This window comes from Typopeltis vanoorti, chromosome 21 (assembly GCF_054136105.1).
Source record: "Typopeltis vanoorti isolate ZY-2024b chromosome 21, IOZ_Tvanoo_1.0, whole genome shotgun sequence".
Classification (NCBI taxonomy): Eukaryota; Metazoa; Arthropoda; class Arachnida; order Uropygi; family Thelyphonidae; genus Typopeltis; species Typopeltis vanoorti.
The window spans coordinates 101017391-101036163 of record NC_143569.1 but is presented as its reverse complement, the minus strand read 5'-3'; positions in this window follow the sequence as shown (position 1 = coordinate 101036163).

Here is an 18773-nt window from a genome sequence, read left to right as displayed (position 1 = left end):
ATGCTTTTTTATGGATTTTTTTTTTTTTTTCATTTTTATGTCGTGTTTTTCGTGAGCAGGATTTACTCACAAAGATTGTAATCGTATTAGATTAAACTTGCCAAGAAATTATATTATTTTTTTATACTTGGATAAAAGTATTTCACGTAAATGTAAGCAATAAGTGAATGTAAATGTAAGTGATATCGTATTTCATGTAAGTGTAACACACTTACACATTGTCTTTGTATTTACACTTACGTGAAATACAAAGACAATTAATGTGATGTAATTTAGTCTCTATATACTAGTAGCCTAGTTGTGAATATATTTCGCGCGCAAACTTAGTTTGTTTACACTTCATCATCATCACGAACCATGGGCTCACTGCCCGTTGGTGTCCCGTGCTTCCTTCGCTATCTTCTTCCATCTTTCTTTGTCCAGTGCACAGTGTCGCAGTTTCTGTACACCCATTCCACACCAGTCCTTTATATCGTCTATCCATTCTCTGTATGGTCTACCTCTTCTGTTTAAACCATCCAAAATACCAAACATAAATGTTTTTATCTTCCGCTCCTCACTCATTCTACAGATATTTCCAAATAATTACAGCTTCCGTGTTATAATCTTCTGCATTAGATTCTCTTTTAGTTGTATCTTCCGATAGAGCCCTTCATTTGTGATTTTCTGCACCCAACGTATTCTTAGAATCTTCCTGTAACAAGGTCTTTCAAATGCCAAAATTTTTTTTCTTGATTCCTTATTTATTACCCATGTTTCAGATCCATTCAGTATACCGCTAAAGATGCATGTTTCCAGTACTTTTAGTTTTGTTTGCAGGCTGATCACTTTTCTTTTCCAGATGTTATCCATGGCCTTCAGATTTGTTCTTCCTTTGCAATCCTGATTTTTATTTCTTTTTTACAGTCCAAATCATATAATTTTACTTCCCAAATATATGAATTGTTCTACATTTTCTATATCAATTCCATCTACTTGTATCTTTTGTTTCATGTTTTCTCACTAAATACCGTTGTCTTTATTTTTTAATAAGTTCATAATAAGTCCAAATTTCTTCCCTTCCTCATTTAACACTTTCAGTGTTTTTTTGTAGTTCTCTTTCGTCTTCTTCAATAATAACAATGTCATCTGCAAATCTCAGATTGTTAATTCTCATTCCGTGTACAGATATTCCTTTTTCATCTTCCTTCAGTTTGTCCATTGCTCTTTCTAAATGTGCGATGAAAATTCTTCGTGATATTAGGTCCCCCTGTCTAGTACCTCTGGTTGTTCTAAACCATTTCTCCAAATCATCACCTATTCTAACTGCTGCAATTGCATTCTGATAAACATATTTTAATATAGCTATTAGTTTTTTATCAATTCCATAGGATTCCAGAACTGCTAATGTCACTTTCTGGTCAATATTGTCAAATGCTTTCTGAAAATCAACAAAGCAAGTATATATATGTTTTTGTTTTTTCTCCTAGCTTTCTCTGCTATTAACCTCATTGTCAAAATCTGTTGAATTGTAGTTCTATCCTTCCTAAATCCTGCTTGCTCGTCTGCAAGGCATGCTTCTAATTGTGTTCTCAATCTTTCTGTCAATGTCATCATCATCACTTTACCAAGGTGACTTGTCAAGGCAATTGTTCTATATTTTTTCATTCTAGCTTATTTCCTTTCTTGTATAATGTCACTAATATTGATTTCACCCACTCCTGTGGCATTTTCCCTTTCCATACCATATTACATAGTTGGTGCATTTCTTTAACCATACTTTCACCACCATATTTAATTATTTTTCCAGTGATGTTATCGTTACCAGGACTCTTGTTGTGTTTTAGCCGTCCTATTGCTTTTCTACCTCTCCTCTTAAAATGTCCATATCATTCTCATTACCTGGTGGTGATATCTGCTTCAATTCTTCAGTCAGGTTCCCAACGCTATCTAAATCTAGTTTTTCTTCATGTAACTCACCATAGTATCTTGTCCACCGCTGTACAATTTTTTTCTTTATTCATCAATACTTTGCCTTTTTCATCTTTAATTGTGGTCTGTTTTGGTTGCCACTTTCTATTAATGGCTCTGATCATTTTGTATACCTCCCCTTGTTTTATGCTCTCCATAGTACTGTTCTATATTGTTGCATTGGGCTTCTAATCATTTCATCTTATCCATTCTGACTGCTTTTTTTTTCACCTCATTACACTTTCTTCTATATTGCTCCTCTATTTGTTCTGATGTATCCCTTATCTTCAACATTCTCCTGTACTAACTTCAGTGTTTCTTGTCTAATCCATTTCTTCCTGATCTTCTCTTCTTCTGGTACTGTTTCTTCAACTGCATCATCTGACGCCTTCATTATTCTTTTCACTCTTAGATTCGAGTTTTTTTTTTTCTTTCTCCACACTTTTAAGTTTCTCTTCTAACACTGTTCTGTACATTCTTCCTATTTCTGCTGTATTTATTCTTGCTGTATCTCTTCTATTCTGATGTTGGGGTATATATTTCTTTTTTAATTTCAACTTGATGTTTGCAATCACTAAACTATGGTCCGAGTCTATATCCGCTCCTCGAAAAGTTCCACACTGCTGTACAGATGTTATCCATCTTCTTTTACTCGTAATCATATCAATCATGTTGGTTTTCCCATTATTTGATCGCCACGTCCATTTTCTACACTCCTTTTGTTGGAATCTTTGTTACAAATCATCTTGTGGTCCACAGCAAATTCTAACAAATTTTCACCTCGTTCATTTCTTTCTCCGAAAACATATTTTCCCACGACTCGTTCCCAACCATCATTATTTATTCGAACTTTGGCATTCCAATCTCCTTCAATAATTAGTACATCTTGCTGTGGTATTGTTTCTATTGTCTCTGTCAGATCTTTGTAAAATAAGTCAATATCCTGATCTGTGCTGTCAGATGTGGGTGCATATATCTGGACTATTGATATGTTAAATGGTTTTGCCTGAAATCTTGCTACTATGATTCGCTCATTGACTGGTTTGTAGCCTAATAGTGCCTCTCGAGCTCTTTTGTTAAGAAGGAAGCCAACTCCTTCGTGCTTGGTATCATGTCCTGACCATATTACTTCGCATCCATTCTCTCCAGATGATGTCCACCGCATCTCCGCCAATCCTAGTATACCACACCGATATCTCTCTTCATTTCCTCACGAAGTAATTCTAATTTTCCAGAGTGTCCGCACGTTCCTACTGATAACAGTTCTGTTAGTTTCTGTTTCCTTTCAGTATCCCCATTTTCGATCCAACCCCGATCGCTGATTGATATCGCGGGCCACGTCCGGCCGGCATCTTTTACCTCATATTTGATCATATTTGATCCTATAGGCATCAGATAACAATCGTGTTTTTTCTTTACAGTCAGAGCATCGACACTCATCTGACCGACCCTCCTCCTTTATCCAGGCTTGGGACTGGCATGAGATCACTAAGGATTCCATGGCGGAGTTAAACACTTGGATAAAGAATATAATTTAAATTTTTCACATTCCAATCCTGTATTATCAGTACTTCAGATGAATTAAAAGTTTAAAAATCCAGGAACTGTGTTACACATGGAACTTTTTCAGAAGACATCAAATTTCCAATATGCCCGAGCGACGAAAATCGTCCGCTATCTAAAAACTTTCACAAAACTGCAGTGGGATTTTTATTATTAATAAATAAATATAATACAGATCGTATTATTAACATCTTTAATTTCAAGTGTCATCTCCATCCAGGAGATTGGCTATTATAGATCTCTACTTGAGATACATAATGTACAGCAGAAAGATAATATGGTCAGGCTCCAATCACTTTCATCGCGCAGTTGGTATTCTGTCTATAAATGGACGGAAAAACCCTCTACCTCCCTATGATACCGGTTAACTCCCCTTTGACGAAAAGCCCAGATAAAGGTTCCTCGCATCATACACCGGATTCGAACCAGACCCAGGTCTCGCCAACAAAAGGGCTCTGTCGAAACCAACTGATGTACGGAGGCGCCTGTTAACATCGGAGTTCAAAAATATTCTTTTAGTTTATTGACGTAAAATTTTTAACTGCTGAAGCTGTGTAATTCAGTTTCCGCTTCCTTCTTTTGATCTAATAAAATATATAGTCATAATGGTAGGTAGTACCACAAGATTTCCATTACACAGGAACACTATTTAACTGAAAAACTTCTTTACATGCATCCAAAATATTTTCTTATAAACATCTTCTTTTTGTGCTAGTTGCTTCTTTTGTATCAGTGCGATGTTAAAATATCTTTTCTGTTGATCAGAACTTATTTCTGTTGTGTTAATTAGGAGCCGCAAATACTGCCTTCATAGAGCAACTTGGAAATCGTCGCCTTTGAGCTAAAACTTTTTTTTTTTCTGCTGTGCTATTCAGCGAGTAGCGGCTTTGATTTATTTTTTATGCATGTTATTACCCAGAAGCTTGTAACCTAATGCTAACACCGATTACTATGTTACTTTGCTTTGCCTCTAACATTTAAATTACAGGGTTTGTTAACGTCTAGCATTAGTTCAGGCATGCTTAGTCTACCGGAATACTCCTTGCGTTGATGAAGTTAGCTCGAGTGTCGCAAGAAAAGAACTGTAAGACAAGGTCTGCTTAAATTGTGTAATTTTATGTAAGAAGAAGCGTTTTTGTATGGTACAAGTTCTTAAGTGGGAAAAGGAAGTTTTGAAGCATCTTAAACTGTTCTTCAGAGCTCTAAGGTCCTTGAAAACGTGTCGGGGTTCCCCCAAGAGCATACGGACATTTATAACTTGTATTAGACATCGTTATTGGAGAAAAAAAATTAAAAAAACTTAAGTGAATTCACTTATTTTTAGGTCAGTTTTGCCACTTTATTTATAATATTATTATCAGATGTTTCCTCGATTAAAATATTTTGCGAGTAACGGTCGAGGAAACTTTTCTTAGCGATCCGCAGTCTCAAAATGTTTAAGAAAGACTTTGTTTGGGTATCAAGCCATTGCTATTTTTTAATAGTTATAATGGAGTGAGTTGTAAATACGATATCATGAAGGCCTGCAGTGGATGTGTGTGAAGGAATGAAAGCTTTGAGGAGAGCAACAAAAATCTGTTGAAAGCTTATTGTGAGATGGAGGGCAAAATGCGGAAAATTATTTTTAAAGAAAGCATCTTTTATCTTCATATAAATGTCTATTTTTCCCTTCCCGTTGGCGAGGGCGACGCAGCATATGGTCTTTGATTGGAAAGACCTAGGTTCGAACACCGAAGGACACCTTTATAAGGGTTTCTTCATATGAAGGTAATAGCTGTTCTATTATTACAGAACAGAACAAGTGTTTTGTTTTGTTCTGTAAAACAAAACGAAGTGTTTTGCTTCCTGGAAACTGGGATTTTTTTTTTTTTTTTTTCATCCGCAAGACAAGTAAAGCTGCCAGAAAAAGACACGTTGTTTTACATATATTGTCCTCACAGCTTTAGCTGCTTCGGCCATAATTCTAAACCAATCAACCATATTCGGTTGGAAAGGCGTAGGTTCGAATTTCATCTGGAACTCCCTACCTTCATGTAGAAGGAGTCTTCAACTGAATGCGAGTTAGCCAGCGTTACGGAATACGGCAGGGTTTTTTTCATCCCCAAAACGGGCATACCGAACAGAAAAACACAGTTTTATTAAAAATAATCTATTGGCCTCATAGTTTTATTTGCTTTAGCCATCATTCTAAAACGATCCAAAGACTATCTCTTCTCTCTCTCTCTCGAAATCCAATTTTCATCCGTAGTGTAGCAAACCGGCCGGAGAATACAGACATTAGTGCTATGAGTACGTTGAGGGTTCGAGAATCCAGAAATCCTAGTCTGCACACCAAAGATATTACTTCTTTTTTTTTTTCACTTCATTCCAGTCTTCCAATAAACAGCGTAATGGTCTCGCACCTAGGATATAACTATCTACCACCTCAAAACATTCACTAACATCCATGTCACAGTGGGATCCAAAGACATAATAGTCGCCAAATTGCAGACCCGAGATTCTATCCAATTAACCAGCCAGTCCAGTGAATTGCACCCAATGATTATGTGCTATTTCACTGGTGCACAAAGAGAAATTTTGAGAATTTCCTGGCATAAAATTCATTTTTCAATCTGTTTGCTTTTATTAAATATCAAATGAATACCTCACTTTAAATTAGGAACATTATCAAAGTTAAAAGAGCAGCCAATTTGGAAATTAAAATAGATTTAACAAGATCATTTAGAATTTTATATTATTTACATGCATTTGTGTATATATTTTGTGTATTTCTTTTTCTGTTTTAGAAAAAGTTATCGACGTTATCATTTTCCTTCTTGTAACAACTTAGAAAGGAACTCCTATCTTCGGTACTCAGTCACACAAATAAATTTAGCACTTGTGAAAACGGTTTAATTTTCTCCCTTGTTAACTGCCGGATACTGGAGACAGGGTCGGATGACACAAGAGGCATTTTGAAAATATCTTCTCCATTTTCAGCTCTTGAACACATCCTAGGAAATCCTCTGCATTTCTTGATATCTTTACTTCTTGCGTGAGATGCCTGACCTTTTCGAAAATTTTTCTTGCAGTACTGTATTGCCATCATTAGTGTTCCAGTGTGCCACTGGAACACTCAAGTTTCTAGATGTTTCATCCCACAAACGACATCTTTGAGAAGTAAGAGTAATTGTAGATATAAGAGCATTGCAAACTTTTCCATCTGTCATGTAAATAACACATTTTGAAAAAAAAATAGCGTCATATTAAAAGAATTTTGACACTTTTTTAATATAACTTGATAACTCTGGATAGCAGGTTGTTTCCAAAATTTTGTCTATCAGATATTTACAGTGTACTTTAAAAATAATTTCTATATATTTCCCCCTCATAATATCAAATAATTCCATCCTAAGCATCTTAATCGTCTTCGGGATTTTATTACCTTACATATCTTCGTCAGGAAGATAAGCCTTAAAATTCTGTTGTCTGAAGCTAATTTAAATCTCTCAAAAGTATATCAATTAGAAAAATCTAGAGAAACATTCACTGCATTGATATTGGCATTTTGGATTTTAAAATTCTGATATCAAAGTGAGATTTAAAGATAATTCAACATTATATTGCGACTATCAATACACAAATTGGAACAGTGACAAACTGTTTCAGCGTACACTCAAGTTTCGTTTATTTTTTCATGAAATTACGGTTTCGGAGAATATGCTCCAAATTATTTGGAACTGCTGAAAGATTTGATTCCGAAATTACTTTGTTCTCGGAGTTTAAAGAAACCTTGATTTGTACAGACCACTGCCGTCAATGTTCAGGTATTATGAACTATACATATGTTCAGGTACTATATATGAAGACTGACAAATGGATAACAGAATTTCAGATTATAAAAGGTGGTGCGTGTGTTAGGGAGGGGGGGGATTACAGGCCAATGTTAGTGAAATTTCATCAGTTGATTTAAAATAAAAAAAAAAGTTCCACCTTTTTTTTATTTTATTTTGACTAGAGGAATCTTTATATTTTTCAAATGAACGGTGAGTTAGCCGATCTCATACCTAGGTAGCATGGTTTATTCTCCCAGAAACTCGGGTTTTTCATCCCGCATACAAGGCAAATCGCCCATGAGAACACACAATTTACAGACAAAAATACTATTCGTGGCAGTGGCGGACGGTTAGAAGGCTTGAATTTTATATTATGCTAGTAACTTTTTTTTTTTTTTTTGTTGTTATTGTTCTTCTTGCTTCGTGAGATATACCAGTTTTGAATTCACAACAAAGACAAATGCTTGCTGCAATGAGTTTCCTCTAGCGCGCTGTTTTGTCATCGTCTTCTCGGTTAAATCTCATCATGTAGTAACTTTTGTTACGGTTTATACTTTCGTTTTTATTTTATTTTTATCTTGAAAATTGCGAACGATTTTTAGTATCAAACCGTACTGAGCTGTATAAGTTCTGAATCCTTTTACTGCCGACTAATATATTACATTTTGGGACCTATAATCACCTGAAATTAGGGACTTTTCCTCTCCTTCACCGTCAAAAAAAACAAGTGGCAAAAACCATCGCTCAGGTTGATCAAATTACCATTCTTAGTGGCACATTTCGTTTTTTGATTGTTTCACTTGCCGAAAGCGACTATTTGGTGTTTCCTTCATTCTTTGTTCCTGTCAGTAGTCTTCTGATTCACCGAGTTCGTTCTACAAGGTCATCAACATCCCATTTTGATTTCTTTCTGTTGTGGCACTGAATCCATGCATGTCACTTTTCATTGTTTTTATGAAACTTTAGATTTGGCCGATTGAAATATTCGTGTAACCATTTGAATTGTTAGGAACCCACAACAATTTTTGTGCCGCCATTTTCATGAAAATACTAGGCACCGGTTTGATTGTTTGTTTGTTTTTAAGTATTCTGCAGGTTTATTATTTTGATAATCTTATATAATTATCATAAAATGTTTAACTCTTGAATTAGTATATGTCTGTTTCAGTGAGCAGTATGAAAAAAAAAACAAGATGGATTCGAAGCAATAATTAAAAAAAAAAGATGTCTTTCGCATGTGACTATACAAGAATTAGCATTCATATAACAGTGGCATCATACATTATCACGGCAGTTGAACTCAGAGCTGTTTTTTTGCTTACGTACGATAGATAGTACATACATTGTAATTTGCAATCTCCAATACAGTACCACATTTCGTTATGCCGGTCCGTAGAGAGAATGGCTAGCATTCGCACTCTCCAACCAGTAGAATGCAGGTTAAAATCCTGCAGCTGGCATAGATGCTTGTGAATATCATTATTAAGCGGGAGGCCTGAAATGGCTTGATAGAATTTCATGTGTGTCTTTGAAGCAGGATTTTCGGATTGTATAAGAAATAAATAAAAATAAAATAAGTGTAAAATAGCGCACCCATTGTGCGGTTGAAACATTAAAAAACAACTGTTAGATGTTTATGTCTTTCGCGAAGTGGATAGAGTGGGAAAAAGCACTTTTTAAGTGCTTTTCTCACTCTCTAAAGTGTCCTGCGGTGGCATTCTTCACACTTTGGGCCTACGAATTTCCATACACAATGCGAGGTAATTAATGAACGATCTCATTGAATTATTTTATTTACACCTGTTTGACACAATACGATTTTGAATCCGTTTTAGATATTTTATAATTTCGGTCGTTTCTCTAGTCAGTGATTGGTTTCTAAAAAAAAAAATCTTCTCTCGCTCCCGTTCAATTCTTTGAACTCCCATTCTTAAGACAGTTATTGATTTGGTCATAAGTTTTCTAGTAATGATCAATTTTAATAAAAAATTGAAGTTTTGTGAAAGTAATCCCACTCTCACTGATTGACACATAGTTAAATACAGAATAAAGACTAATCTTGGACATTGTGTGAGCACTGTAAATCATATTTTCGGAAACAAAATAGGGTTATTTACAGATGTCTAAGATTGGGTTAGGAGTGTGTATATTAAAAAAAGAAGAAAAGGATAATACTCAGGAAAAACATGACACCAAAAGAAAGTTACCGAAATCTTTTTTAATTGATTAATTTATTATTATTATTTTTTATATGAATCGTATCCACTGAAGGTAAGTAAACCTATCTTGCGTTTAGTACCGTGGGTAAAATAAATTAAGTACCGTAGTCCCCCTCTTATCCGCGATTTCAATTATCCGTGGTCAACCCCGGTCCGAAAATATTAAATGGAAAATTCCAGAAATAAATAATTTATAATTACATAGGCAGAGTGGATATTAGATCCAACATTATTTCAAAACCTAATGTTTGTAGAAACTATGAAAGTTTCGAAACTTGACCTGAGAGTTACGAGAATACGATCCCCGGCATCCCCGAGTTGCCTTAGCTACTTAAGTCTAGTAGTGCAAGCTAAGGAAACTCAGGGATGCCGAGGATTGTATTCTCGTAACTCTCAGGTCAAGTTTCGAAACTTTCATAGTTTCTACAAACATTAGGTTTTGAAAGCATGTTGGATCTAATATCCACTCTGCCTATGTAATTTTACATTGCCAAAATGAAGCCACATGGCTCTTTCTTTTAGTAATAGACAATTGAGTTTTAAATTGCGCGCATTTCTGAGTAGTTCTCGGTTATTAGATCGACTGTCGCGGTATCGCAGTGCTTGTGTTGAAGTAACCCTTATTTTACATAATAACGGCTCCAAAGCTCAATGGCAATTTGGATATACCAAAGAGAAACCATAAAGTGCTTCCTTTTTCGCTTAAAAGGTGAGTTCTCGACATCGTAAAATAATAAATAAATAATAATAATAAACGTATTCTGAGGTTGTTAAGATTCCATTCACATTCAAATAACTTTTATTACAGTATGTTATTATAATTGTTCTATTTTATTATTAGTTATTGTTGTTAATCTCTTACTGTGCCTAATTTATAAATTAAACTTTATCATAGGTATGTAAGTATAGGAAAAAACATAGTACATATAGGGTTCGGTACTATCCGCGGGGTGCCTTGGAACGTATTCCTCGTGGATAATGGAGGACTACCGTAATCCATTTCTCTCGCTCTGGTTTGTTTCGAGCTGCTTCGGGCCTCATATCAGGCAATGTAAACTATACACCACCTCAAGACTTTCGCAAACATTGATGTACTCAGTGGTATCCGAATCTACAGCCTGTTGTTTGAAGAGTAGAGGCGCTATCCGCTCAGCTAATCGGGCCGGCCTTCTTAGAAATTAATTTGTTTTCATTTGTTTGTGTTAGCATAAAATCCTATGCAAGGAATCAGTGCTTATATAACTCAGTGTCAGAAACAAGCAGAATCCATGAAAGAAATGATCCTGCATCGTCCGGTATGAGACCACTGCTTAGTTGTAGGTCTGAAGCAGCTCGAAATAAACCAGAGCAGGAGAAATTGATTACTTAACCTTTATCCTACCCAAGGCTGAACGCATGATAGGTTTACTAACCTTCCGTGATTCATACATACTAAATACTAATGTACCTAACCACAAAGTACACGGAATAACATCTACACTAAATCCAGTCTTAATAGTGTCGAGAGCTTTCATAAATCTATCTCTACAATCTATTTGCTGCGACAGACGGAAGTTGATTCCAGTGGTTGCTATTTTTTTGCGCAGAAATACGATTTCTTAAGTCCAGCCTTTATTAATTTAAAATTACCAGTTCGCGATTCCTGATAAAATGTGAGCATATCCCAATGATTTAATTTATTTATTCCCTTGATATACTTCATATTTCCTGTTATTCGACTTGTCGCTAAAGTTTGCAGCCTACAGAATCGAAGGTTTTCTTCATAAGAGAAGCCATTCTAGATATTAATCAGGTCGATTTCTCTTGTATTTTTCCAGCACACACACACACACACACACACACACACACACACACACACACACACACACACACACACACACACACACACACTATGTTGACAAAGTATTTGGACACCTAGTTGTGGTCAAAAAATGCGTTTTAACTACATTTCTAGCACCGATTGGGCCATCTTTGGCCTGAATGACAGCAATATCCTTCGGGGCATGCTTTCAATCAATTTCTGTACGTCGAACAGGAATATTCTTTCATTCCTCGCACAAAACTACTACTCCCATTGCTGATGACAGCTGCTGTGGTCTGGAGAGAATTCAGATTCGAATTCGAATTAGAATTCAGAATTCTAATTCGTCCCAAAGATGTTCGTTGGGTTGTTTTGTGGAAGCTAGCTCTCTCACACATGCAGTGCAGTATGGCATGGAGCATTGTCTTGCTGTAACATGCAAGGGTCACTGCTGAAGTACTTTCACAGCGTCGGAAGCATTAAGTTGTCCAGGTAGCCATCAAACATCATGATTTTGGGCATGTCCACCAATGGACTAAGCTTCATCCAATTGAAACATCCCCATACCATTACCGAGCCTCCACCAGATTTAACAGTTGAAATGATGCAGTTCTGTCGGAACCATTTCCCAGGTAATCTCCAGATCCAAACACGACTATCAGAGTGAAACATTTTGAAGCGTGATTCGTTGCTCCACAGAACCCTATTCCAATGATTTACAGTCCAGGAATGGTGTGAAAGACTAATCCAAACGTTGAGGTTGAGGGGGGGGGGGGGATGATGTGTTCGCAGCAGCTTTGCCATGGTAACCTAAGGCATGCAACTCTCTGCAGACAGTTATACTGCTGATAGATGTCCCTGCAGCATTTTCCAGGTTGACTGCGAGGTCCGCCGCTGATAACGCGCAGGATGCTCGAACATTCCGAGACAGAGCCCCGTCGATATCGATCAGTAACGGTGGCCTCCCGGGCGTTTTCCTGCTGTGGTAGCACCATCAACGAATGACGTAAGCAACGGTGGATTTCGGTATACTGAGACAGAGAGACCACTGATGTGACACCCAACTACCATCGCACATAGGAAGTATGTCAGTTCAGCTGAATGGCATCTTGTCATTGTGTAAAGTGCAAAATATGCAGCACATTCCACCTTTTATTACCAGACTTACTCAGATACTTTCCGAATATTTACATGTGGTAGGATCCGAAATTTGCATGGCACGTAATATGTCCAAATACCTCTTTTGTCAATACACACACGCTATCTTTTGTAAGATAGGGACTTCAAACTTGAATACAGTATTTTATCTAAGACTTAACCATTGTTTTGTACAGGAGAATAATTAATTTTTGTATCCACTACTAGCATCAGGTCTGCACTTCGAGCTGCCTTTATTATATTGTTTAGAACAGCGCTTCCCAAACTGTGGGCCGCGGCCCCCTTGGGGGCCATAGGTTTTGTTGAGGGGACCGTAAAATAATGAAAACAAATTTAAAATGTTTTATGACTAAGTAGGTTTTTTTATCTTAAAAGAAACGTATTTAATTTTTATTATTTATTTTCTGTTATTTTTTATAATTTAATGGAAAAAAAATCACACATTGGTGCCGGTTCACAAATTTTGCTTCCTGCGTATTTCAACGCTTAATGAATATTAGTAAATATTTGCTGATTCTATATAAAAGTTTCATTTCAAAGCAGAAATCTAAGAATTGCAGTTTCAAATATTTCACCTGATGTTGACTTTTTGTGTAGCAGTATTGAAACACGTCCATCACATTAAATTATTAAACTCTTTATGTTTTTAATTCTTTCTTTATTACTAATCGTTTTACGTTTCGTGTTCTTGTACTGCAAATGTATAATAACAATATGTCTATCTATATAAAAATATGAGAGATAATGTGCCATGTCAAATGTGTATGTAAGATGCTAAAAATGTAATATTTGCATTTAATTTTTGCAATATTCCCTGTGTATGTTTTGTAATGAATATAAATACAATAAATACTATAATAATATATGTCTATATTACGATTTTTTTCGAGGTGGGGGTGGCGTGAAATATTTTAATTTTTCCAAAGGGGGTCCTGGCATCTAGAAGTTGGGAAGCACTGGTTTAGAACATTCACCATTGGGATGGACTATTAGTCCGAGTTCCTTTTTCATCTTCCAGTGTTTTGAATTTATCCTTACCCAAATAATATGTTACTGTTGGATTTTTTGCTACCCAGGTGAAGGATTCGACATTTTAAATGCTAAATCTATTTAACTGTGCTTTTTTACTTGTTAATTTTAATTGCCGAAAGACAATTTCATTTGTTAATGTTTTCAAAGAAATTGGTTCGAACTGTAAGATTGCGCCTGAGGAATGTGACGTGGGGTTTCTCTCTGAAAGAAGAATATTGATGGTCTTTTCTTTTTTCAAGAGCTAAGAACCGAGAGGCACCGATATATTTTAATTCAACAGGAGGCATTTAATTTTTTTTTTTTCTTTCTTCACGTTCGATTGTTGATCATTGTCACTTCAGTCGATTCTGGACCGCAGGCGAGCGGATGTAAGTATGGCTTTGTGCATGTATCTTTGACTTGGCGAGGTCATGTAAACACAACCTTTCTCCAAAGACGGATATGATGGAAAGAAAGGTTTACATATTTCGTCCAGACAAGGGAATAAAAGTATTCAGTGGGAGTCTAATAAATAATATAACACAGGCCTTAACAGTAGTCATTGACACCGTTGGTAGGTGTGTCAATAATCCTTAATGACTATGTTCTTCATGAAAAACAACAATACTGTCGTAAGGTGCAAATGATAGTCGTCCGGTGGGCTTAACTTTTCCTCCGTGATGTCGGTGTTTTCGTTCGCTTTCCCACATCCTTCATCAGCCCCTGGGCACTGCAGGTCTCCCTCATCAGACTCGCAATATTTTTCTCCCCTGCTTTAATATTCTACGCACGTGTCAATTTTTTTTAAACCAAAAAACACTTGAGATTGTCGATGTCTAAAAAATAATGAGGAGGGTGATACATGGCTTTTGCTAACCGCAATCTTTGTATCCTCCTTGATATCCCCAATAGATTTTTATGCCCCGCTAGCCTCAGTATGCCGACGATCTCTTCTCCCATAGTAACCAATAATGCGCTCAGTACCGTAAATAATGGCCACACATTTTATTGTGACATAAATACGAGAGAGTTAGGACATTAACTTGGCAATGTGAACTTCTGATAAATAATTCCCAACAGGATGTGCATATTCCTACGCTATTCACCTATGTTGTCATGAATGAGAGAATCGTCGACAAACAGAGATGTTGTCGGAGAGCGTGCATGTTTTAATGATGAACCATAGCACGATTCTGCCTCTCTGAAGTTAATGAATCGTAAATGATTTCTAACCTAGATGGCTTAGTGAAGGATGAAATTGCTTTGTCACGAAAAGTCATCTAGTTTAGTATATTTCATATATTAGAGCGGTCTGAAAAATATCGTTAGAAATTCTCGTAACCTAATAAGTATATTATAGGAATGTCAGTTCGCTTTAAACATACTTTATTAAACTATAAAATTATTCATTTTAAAATACATGAAAATAATTTTTTTCTCTTCACGTTTCCGAGATATGACTAAAAGACCAGTAATTGTTTAGATATATTGTATCTTTGTGTGTGTGTGTGTGTGTGTGTGTGTGTGTGTGTGTGTGTGTGTGTGTGTGTGTGTGTGTGTGTGTATTCTTGTTGCTGCACAGAGTCTACTATATGATTCTGTGCATCATATATCAGAAGAAAAGTAGGTTTACAAACTTGTAATGAAGTCCTTCCGGTTTGTTTCATTTGTAGAATCCCGTTCTTTATACAGTCCCTTTTTTTTATTTTTATTTTTTTATTTTTTTTCTTATTATAACGGTCAGCGTTAGCAAAATGGGCAGAATTTGAATCGGGAAGTATGTACTTTAAGTAAGCAGGGTATTTCATTTATATATTGTTATCAAATCAGAGAAAGCGCATCTCAGTTTCGTACATCCAATCTCCGACAATTCATTCGGTTACATCCAATTTTTCCAAGCTCATTCGGTGACCGAAATATTATACACTGTGTGAGTTAAAAGCGTGTGATAATGAGCAAAGGTTGTGTTACCGAGTCATACTAACTTGTTTGATTTTCACTACCATCCCATGGGAATTAGTGATGGAAATCAGAAGACCTGATAAGAGTATTTCACAAACCATTGTCCTTCTAGGATGACCACGTACCAAGAATAGTGAGTTAAACAGAGCTAGAAACATCTATTTAATGCAAGAGGCAGAAGAAGAATTAGCAGGATCATAAATCCAATAGTGCTGTGATTAATCAAATAATTACGCGGTAAGACCAGGGCCTGTCGGGGAAGGGGTATTTGAACATACCGTACGTCGGACACTCACCCGAATGGGATATAACAATAGCTGTCTCTTGTGATCATTGAGAGATCGCATGGAGCCATGAAACCCAGTTTCTAGTATTTCTTATTATTCCATGTAATCGCATCGGGAAAACTCGTGGCCTGGAGTATGTTTTTCTGGAATTCCTTAATACAGAAGAGAGAGAAAGAAAGAAAGAACTGAATGATAGAGCCTGCTTGAACATCATTACCAACCAAGTGCACCCTTTCATGTTCACCATTTATCTTGCATGTGAGGGACACTTCCAATACGATAATGCTCCATGTTACATGGCATGTCTAGTATTAATTACTGGAACGTGCTTTACCCTAATAGATCTCTTTTACATAAAGTATCTTTGGTATGTGCATAATATCCTTCTGAAGTGATATATATATATACACACACACACACACACACACACACGCTCTCTTGTGGAGAACTTGGAGCATATGTCCTATCTCACTGCATTCCAGCATGCTGCATGCATACTGTAATGCAGTGAGCATGCATGTTCTTGATTCACCTTGAGCGATTTCTTGTATCCTCAGCACCTAATTTTAATGCAGATATATATATTTTTATAATTTATTCAACATGGTTTAAATAATGTTTTTAAAACATTGAACTTGCACTTTATACTTGCATATTAGTTCTCGTCAACTCTAATGGTTTATCTTTTTATTTTATTTTTATATTCTTATTGCAAGAATTGGCATCATTGTTTATATGATGCCAATTCGGAATCCCTTCCAGTTCCCCCTCTGGAACTCTGGTTTTCATTTTACAAAATAGGTAAACTGACTACAACACACACACACACACACACACACACACACACACACACACACACACACACACACACAGGCCTTCATTTCGATTTATTATTTAGATTTTGTTGGTTCAGCAGTAATTCTTCATTACTAAGCAGCATCTTCTGTAGTTGAAGCCGTATTTTTTTTATTTAAAATTGCCAAAATGAAACCACATACACACGCATTTAATCATTTAATCGGTGGAGGAGATAGTAGATAAGGATAGCATAGATAGATGCATTTATTTGATACAAACTTTCTTCACAGAGTACATGTGTTCGTTAATTTTATTTTATTTTTTCTGTTTTATCTTAAAGACGTTTATTTAAAAATCATCTCGTCAACTGACTAAATTAGAACTTTGGGCACACAAAAAACAGTCGGTTTTTTTTTTTTGTGCATTAGCAGTCGATGTGATTATAAACAAACAAGACAAGGACACACAACGTCTTAGATTTCGTTGTAGTGAGTGATAGACGATCACTCGCCGAATGGGAACGTATTCTTCGCCAGAGGGAAAACCAAAACGCTTTGAAATCTTCTTTGCAGACGAGTGTTGGTTTCGTATGATAGCGATCTATCGCACGGAAAAGAAACAAAAGAAACCTTCTACTCTGGAGGAAAATTTCTTCTTATAATAATGTATACGATGTTTAGTAATATTGGTGGCACTGTTTTTCAGTATTATCTTTAAGCCGCAGTAAGCAGTATTCATTTCGAAAATGCGCACACAGGACAAAACGGTATGCTTCTGTTCGTATCCGTTTACTGTTTTTACCGTGTTAGTCAGAGGACTGGAATCTCCGTAGCGGTATCGACGATGCCCCTGGTTGGAAAGACCTGGGATTAAATTCCTTCTAGGACGAGAAGAATGTTAAGGGTTGCTTCATGTGAAGGTGAGTTTGATCCAGTCTCAATGAGAGGTTGAAGGGTTTCTTCCCCCCCCCCCCCCCCGAACTCTGGTTTTCATTTTACAAAATAGGTAAACTGACTACAACACACACACACACACACACACTGGCCTTTATTTAGACTTAGTCAGTTATTTAGATTTCGTTGGTTCAGCTATAATTCCGGACAGCCATGACGAGAACGGAAATAGTAGCGATTCCACCACACAGAAAATTACTGTTTTACATTTTTAGTTAAACGCTTCTGTTGCTCTAAAATTATGTTGTATATTAAAATTAATAGGCAATATTTGATATGCGAAAATATGTACGTATTTTCTAGATTTCCTCTACCACAAAAGTGCAAAAGAAAAATGCAAACTTAATTTTAAACAATTCCGTAACCTGTACGGACTCATATAGGCTCAGAAACTATGTGTTTATGTCCCGATGTTAGTCCTGATCACCCCGTTAGTATGGAATTAGTGAAACTCTTCAACAGTTAAGAAATTAATTCGGTTTTCCCTGAATTTTTTGTTGTGTTGACCACTTCTAGTTGCATTAGATATGCACTAGTAATACATAATCTGAAATAGCAGCACTGATATTTATTACGAAATTATAAGGGGTTTATATGATCTAATGCAAGTAACGAACATATTAAGAAGAGCCGTGAATTCGACTTTTTTGTATCATAGGCATTTTAGTTTACCATAGAGAACTTGAAACCCATCAGTGGTGCTTTACGTAAATGTCTATATATATCTTCTTCTTCTTCAACCCATCCGCTCCCTAATTAAAGGTCACGTCGAATTAGTGCATCCGGTATGCCGCTCCTCTTCCAAATCCCTTTATGCCCTTTTTGTCTGGGATTTTGTCCCTTTTTGAAGGACAAAACTCCCCCCCTCCCCTGTACTTCATGGGGGAGAGTTGGGAGTGAAGCAGAATCTTTCCACACAGTTAGTAGGACAATCACAAACATCCATGCCGATAACGCGATTCGAACCTGCATCGTTTTGATTGGAGAGCGGATACGCTAACTACTAGGCCAACCAGTATCATTTTTGCGACCATATTATAAAAATGTGGTCACAAAACCGGAATAATTCGATTGAACTTCTTAATCACAGAAACCTCCGTATGACAACCAGTATCATGTTCAAGGTATCGTTAGCATGTTATATATATATATATCGAGCCATATCATACTAATGTTAGAACCAGTGGCGGCTCGTAGCTTGAAATCGTGGGGATGCTGCAACTTTCGAAATATACATACACATTGTAAGTACAGTG